The 7,576-nt window shown below is 38.5% G+C and overlaps 1 long non-coding RNA gene across 1 annotated transcript; it reads right to left on the bottom strand.

Annotated features, from left to right (window-relative positions):
* Positions 1 to 597: 597 nt before the first annotated feature.
* On the bottom strand, positions 598 to 7,295 carry LOC131737367 (uncharacterized). The gene is made up of 4 exons (XR_009328985.1): positions 6,947 to 7,295; positions 5,930 to 6,042; positions 3,954 to 4,146; positions 598 to 1,483 (listed from the first exon to the last, which is right to left on the bottom strand). It is a non-coding gene; the product is annotated as an uncharacterized LOC131737367 (long non-coding RNA).
* Between the last annotated feature and the right edge of the window lie 281 nt (positions 7,296 to 7,576).

Here is a 7,576-nt window from a genome sequence, read left to right as displayed (position 1 = left end):
ATTTAGCAGCATGATAAAAATTTCCACTCCTCAACCACCAAGCATCAAAAAATAATAGAACAAAAAACATCAAGCGTCAGCATTGCATTACTTCTGAAGAACAGACCACACAACAAATATGTTTACTGCTTTTATTCATTTAGTTTGAGCTATAGACTACAGAGTGACACAGGAATGAAACTTCCCATCCTGTCCCATCAAAGTTCCATCCCATCCTGTCCCATCAAAAATGTTCCTGTCCCATCCCATCCCGTGAAAAAATGTTCAATTAAATTTTTGTTCCCATCCTGTCCCACCAGAATTTTTATAATACCGTTCTGTACCATACATATCATTTTTTCATTCCTGTCCCATGATATTTAAGAAAAAGAAAACTGACTGGTTTCTTTTAACTTCTCGCTGTATGACATACCTTTCAGGCAGGATATTTTTTGGGTTACCCTTTTTTTCTTGTTTTTTATTCTCGTCCTGTTCCTAGTTGAATTTTTAAAATGTCATTCACTACTGACATATTACCTATCACAAGAATGACAAGAACCACACATACCTACTTCAACCATTTTATTATGCATAATGTGTTGATAACAGAAAAAAAAAACTTAGAGTTTTTGGCATCTTTTAACAGCTCTGGACACTGACTGAAGTAAACTGAATTCCGGATTCCTATGATCCCTGCTACTGTGCTACATAATCAAATTGGTAATGTGATAGAAAAGGCAGCCCTATGTCTGCTTTGCATTCATTTACATGTAGAGGCTGGCCCTGGTCCCGGTTTGAAGGCCTTGGACCACAACGAAACGATGGCCTAAATCTAGGCCAGCCCTGGGCTGCCTTTTCTTTTTTGAAGCGTTCACATATGATTTAAGGCCTACTTAAATCACAAGTGTGAATGGAGTCTTAGTTGCAGTACCAGGTTCACTGAAAAAAGAACAGAGGCTTTTTACTAGCGATGTCTAGAACTGCAATCACTTTACATTAGTCGGTTGAAGTTGTGATTTGTAAATAAAATGCAGTCCAGGTACAGCATGAGGGTCCCTGTTCTATCTATGAAGCCCCTCCCCCATGTGTGGACATGCTTTTAAATAAAGGATTTTTTTTAACTTTAATTGCATGCACACATAAAAGTGGGAGTGGAAGGTATGAGGGAATGTAAACATACTGATACTGAATACAGGAGTGTTTCTGTAAAATTGGGAGTGAGCAAACTGAAGTACTGCAGCGGGAATAAATATTACAGTTCAGGAGGACAGCAGCGGCAGCTGAAGGAAAGAGCCAGAAGTGAGGAGGCTTCATTTCAGAAGAAGCTCTGTTTGATTGCTGTTTAATTAGTTATGATAAAGTTCATTTTGAGGTAACCTTGTCTCTGGTGTTGTTACTCCTTGGTCACTGTGGTCATCTTTCTTTCCTTCTTCCCTTCCAGTTATCAGTGTCCTGGGCAACCAGGTGGTGGCAGCATGGCAAGCTACTGATACTGATATTGATACTGTGGAGGAAATAAAAATATATAATATGTTTAAATATATAGGTCCAGTCTAAAAGGCTTTATGTAAGAAAAACATATTGTATTACAAAATGTGCTATTTCACAGGACAAAAGCACACAATGCTCGCAGACAATCTGTCTGGGTGACCCCCACAGATGGACTATTTACTACCAAGCTTCAAACAAACAATTGTTTATACTTCCATTCAAGATTCTATCTTCAAAGAAACAGGCCAGGCCAGACTTCACACTTTGGTACACAAAGGACTGATTATAATAAAAACAGATGGTTCTGCAACCCGTGCAAATATAATGAATGGGTCATCAATATTCAAATGCTGGCAGTTAAAATGCGTATCTGTATAGAGATTAGCAGATATCGGACTTCAAAGGAAAAAATATTTTGAATAAAGCAGTGGTTCTCAAACTTTTTTGTTCGTGGACCACCTGATTATTATTATTTTTTTTTTTTTAATCTCACAATAAACAGTATAGCTGACTGAAAAATAAGCACATAAAAAAATCACTATAATACTAAGAATAACCGTAGACTTTATTTGTTTTAATGCGACGGGTGGGCCTGTTTCTGTGAGCAAAGTTATTTTAAAATTTACAGAGGGGAAAAAAAAAGATTATTTTATTTTTAAATTGATAATTACAGCCAAAATTGGTTTGGGTGAATTAATAATCTGTGAAGTTACAATACACCCATGAGGTACCAGCACAGTCGGAGCTATGAATCTCCAGCTATAATCTTTATTTATAAAACGGAATGTTTGGATGCTGCATGCTGATTGGCTGTTGAGGATTTTTTTTACCATGCAGTTATATGCACGGCGTAACTTGTTTTGGCCAAAGCACAGTTCAATATATAAATGATCAATACACAACATATTAAACTCACAATGAATATACACATTGTTGTGAGAGGTCTTTTAAAGTTTTTTAAAATGGGTGACATTCCTTTCGTCACATTTGATATTTTCGGGGGCATGACAGTGGACAAGTGGCTAGAATTACAAAAAAAAATAAAAAGCAAGAGACACTGTGACAGAGACAGAATGATTCTTGGTGATAAATCTCCCTCCCTCCCTGTGAGGACGCAGTGTAAAGGGAAGAGTGCCCTGGACTGGATGGCCTGACAATTCATTCCCAGGGTTAGGTGGAAGTCGGCCATCTAGAAAGGGGGCACAGCTGTGGTACATTAAGTCATCGCTCCAGAGGGAAAGAGATGTGGCAACCGCGATTGGAGGAGAAACGGCTGCACTCGCTACCCAAGAGGGCGTGACTGAAGGTACAAAAGGGGACGTGGCTAGGTGATCTGTTCCTTAATTTATGGTTAAGAGAACGCTAAAGGACGAGCGAAATATTACCGTAAGCCGGTTTGTTTGTTTTGTCGGTTCTAATTGTACTGTTTGTTATTATTAGACGGCTAACACGACCCAGAGCTGTCGCTACAGGCCAGCACTAAACCCTGACAACACTGCACCTTTAATCACGAATAAATTGTAAATCACCACAAGCACAATAACAATCACTCTGGACTTGTGAACGTGTCTTGGAAATCTATACAGTCTGACAATAATTTATGCTTCAGTGCGTAACTCGGCTGATCAAGAGTACTCAATTGTGTTGTTAGCCTTGGTGCTGGTCTCAATCGCTCCGTAAACTGTGCTGACATAAACCGCAATGATAGCATGTTAGTGACCAATTTAAAATATATTAAGAGGTTGAAAACCTCCAGTTTAGTGTGTATAACAAATATAACCTTGTTTGATGTACTATTTTGAATCCAAAGTGAAAGGATATGTAATAAAGCTTTGTTTTTTTGAAAAATAAAAACACTTTTTTTTGTTGTATCCATTTTATAAGCAGGATAACACTCCAGGGTGCATTGTGCTGCTTCGCTTCATGCCTCCAACCCAACTACATCAGTATGTTAATGCAATATTATTATTATTATTTATTTCTTAGCAGACACCCTTATCCAGGACGACTTACAATTGTTACAAGATATCAATTTTTTTACATACAATTACATTATTTTTTACATATTATTTTTTCACACAATTACCCATTTATACAGTTCGGTTTTTACTGGAGCAATCTAGGTAAAGTACCTTGCTCAAGGGTACAGCAGCAGTGTCCCCCTCCGGTCAAGAGTCCAGAGCCCTAACCACTACTCCACACTGCTGCCCTCAACGCACTACAACGCACACCCTGTCGTGTATTATCCCTTACTTTACAAGCTGCATGTTGAGTGCATGTGAGCGCAATACACGAAAACTCTCCAGTAAAGAATACATTTTAGACACTCTAAAACTATATATGACAGAGAGTTTAGACCCTTTTTCAACTTGGAGATCAATTCATGGTAATGGGGCAGGCACTCGAATTCCTTAACCGGATTTGAACCCGCCCATGGCTAACCATACTCCCTGTCCTTGCCACTTCTACCCACCCGTCCTTACCTTCGGGTTCCACTAGAACACAGCATTCGGCTCCTCTGAAGTCATCCGCCACTATAGCCCACACCTTCTTTTCACTTCGTGTTGGTACTGGGCAACGAGATGAGGTACTTGTATGGCCAACCATCAGCATAATGGCTTGGATCCTCTGGCAGGTAGCAAAGGCAGTTTTCCATGCTTCTTCTATGGGGCGAGGCTGAGAGGTAGAAAATTTAACATCATCAGTTTATTGGAAAAAAAACTATTCCCAACAGACTTTAATTACATTCATTTCTAATTTGTTGTGCACCCAGGCAATCATCACTCACAATGACCACCCCCTGGCCTGGAATCAACCACCATATACCCCACATATGGAATTCATAGGCCATTCGTGGCACATAATGCCAGCCAATCAATATCTCTTGCATCCCCTATCCCTTGATGTTTAAAATGGCAGAGAAACAGACTTTCACTCAGAGCCACTTGTGATCCTGTATCTAGGAGGCAACTGTAGCACAATCATGCTTGTAAATATCTCTCTTTTGGCTGCCCCATCTAGTGCTCCCAATGCTATGGCTCTGTTGTTCTATACTCAATGATTGCCCATGTAGCATGGCTCAGATTTGGGCCTTCCATTCCCCTAATTTCACGTATGATCCAGTGCCCTTAAATTTGGGTATCCAAGGTGTCCCCATAAAAAATGGCATCACCATCATTGGTGCTCTGCAGTCTGTGCTTCTCCTCCTGGCATGATGGAATATATATAAACGTATTATAAGTGAGCCACACCAACTGAGATCCACCACCAGCGAGGACTGAGACCACAAACCACATATGTCTACAACAGTTTTTATTCAATTTAAAATGTAAAACATTCGGTTCTTTGAGACTTCCAGGGTTCACAGCATTTAAAACAGTATGCATTTGCCTCTAGTGTCACCGTCTGGGGTATACAGGCAACCACAATTTTTACAATTCCACATTAACCAAACTCATTGAAATTGTATAGCCAATTAATGTCCTTCTGTGTCAAAGTGGTTAACAGTGTGCCGGTGATCAGACAGACAACTATAATCCAGGTGCAATGGTGGTTTATTGTTAAATCCAATTGCCTGATTACAAACAGCAGTAGATAATAAACAATGATAATGATAAGCAATATAGCGGCGTGTATTGCTTTATTTGTAATCCACCGATTGGCCCCGAAATAATAAACAGTCCAGTTCTTTTTACACCGACACGTAACACAAACACAATCACCAGTCCACAGTGCGTGCTCTAGTGCTCGTAGTGCAAACACAGTTTATCGTGAAAACAAGTGTAGTGATGTCTGGTTAAGATGGCCTTTGGTGACATCTCCGGATCATGTTCAGCCATCTAATATTATAGACATGAAAATAAACAAACAAAACACTCACAATATAAATTCACGTCCTCCTTTCGTTTCACCTTTAACCATCCCCTATAAAAATGTACCATGGTAACCATCATGGTTTTTACCATGGTTACTGTACCACTGGATTTTGGAACAGGTACAAGTACCATGGTATTGTGGTACCAGTGTAAAATGACTATAGTATAATACAATGTTATTACCATGGTTCTTAAAATTGTAGTACTCTGACCATGGTACTGCCTGTACCATGGTCTTAATACTGTAGTACTCTGACCATGGTACTGTCTGTACCATGGTCTTAATACTGTAGTACTCTGACCAATACTGTAGTACATTGACCATGGTACTGACTGTACCACGGTTCCTTAAAACTGTAGTATAGTCTGTTCTTTAAAAAAAAAAAAAGATTTTAGTCAAGAGATCAACAACTTTTATTCAACGCATTTGACATTTAGTTCAATTATACAATACTCAATGAATAACTACCAAACCGTGCAGCGATTTCTAGACCTCAAAAGGTATAGTAACTAAGCACAGATGCCTTTGTTTAAAAAAAAAAAAAGATAAATCAAACAAAATGATAATAAAAGGTTCCTATTACTTGGAACTTTGTTGCAGCTTCCTCTTCAGAACCTTGCTGGCATTGCTGAGCTTCTCTCTAATAGTACCTGACATCAGGTGGGGATCTTTCAGGAAACTGACATCTTACCAGAGCTGTAAAAGAGAAAACATACGCAGTTTACTGAGAAAACTGAAAAAGAAAATGTTTGACTGACATTTCACTCAAGATCACTTGGTTAAAAAAAGCTTTGTTTTTTTTTATACAACTTGGAGTGAATTTCACTATCTGCTGCAAAAATCAATGTTGGTAACCAAACAGTTTTACATTTCATTTTTTGTACCTGAAAACTTGTACCTCAGACTTTGTCATGGATCGTATAGCCCTGCGTTAAAGAGTTTACTCCATAATTAATTAAATTCTTGTAGCACAGTCATCAGGGCCTCAGCAGAAATGGGATAATACATTTACTGTACTATATACTGGCCTTGCTTTTCTGTTCCAAATAAATCTTCCATTGCAATAAAAAAAATAAAGGTAAGTTTGGGTTTCTGTTGTAGAAGATTTAATGTCAAACCAATGTCAAATATATATGTAGCATTCCTGAGTGGTTTCGGGGTCTGTTTTGTGCTATAAATTATTATACAGTACAAGTTCTCAAAAAGACGCAGGAGAATGAATCCGGTTTACAGCTTTTATTTGTGTCCATCAGTCTGACTATTTTTCAAACTCAACACAATGAATGAAACTTAGTATTCAGACTCACTTGTAACAGAGTAATAAAAAAAAATAACGCAAGTCTTAATTATATATATATATGGTATGTGCATCTTACTGTACATCGTTGGATTCAATAAATACAGGGGTAAAAGTGTGCAATAGCCTCCCCAAACGGAAGACTCATGCGCTGCCTATGTAACTGGGCATTGTAACACTGACTCTACAAGCCTTGTAAATGATACTAACTCACATATAAAGACTCTTAAAATGTATATTTATTTTGTCTGTAAGAGGAAAACATTAACCTGAAAAAAATGTAAATGTGTAAAATGTACTTACCTATTTTGTAGGTCCAAGGAGATTAGTTATTTCCAGGAGAAGAAAGCCATTAAAAGGGAAAAATATAAATAAGTGGATTAGTTGCTCCTGTCTTTTGGCGCTCCCTGGAAGAAAGTTTGGTGTACCCATACAGACACCAAGATTTAATCTACTCAAATATTGCTCTCAGACACTGTAAGTTATGGTTTGGCCCCATAATCACGCAGTTAGTTACTGTTTGGTGCTTAGTGGAAAAGCATACAAAAACCCAACTTAACTGGCACTCCTATATTTCACAATTTTTCACTTCTTATAGGGAGCCGACCCATTTCTTTTCCGCACTGGAGGGAGAGGGGGATACATACCCTCACTGATATGTCTAATGATGTCTGTCTCCGCGCATTCCAGGATTTACAACTTCACTACAATTTGCTGGGTGTTTCTTTCTTTTTTTCCTCCAACTGAGGTCATCATTGCGTGCCTATGGGGTGCCTTGACAGCACTGTTAACACACCCACTCCAGAATATGTTAGACACAGGGGGTAAAACTAGGGACTGGTTACCACAATTTATGTTTTTCTCTAAAGGCTTCTTATAAACCATTAACAATTAACACAATTTGGAATAGGGATTTACCACCATCAGATACTG

This window comes from Acipenser ruthenus, chromosome 6, assembly GCF_902713425.1.
Source record: "Acipenser ruthenus chromosome 6, fAciRut3.2 maternal haplotype, whole genome shotgun sequence".
Taxonomy (NCBI): Eukaryota; Metazoa; Chordata; class Actinopteri; order Acipenseriformes; family Acipenseridae; genus Acipenser; species Acipenser ruthenus.
Note: the sequence above shows the minus strand (reverse complement) of the source record. Positions and strands in the feature narration are given on the sequence as shown.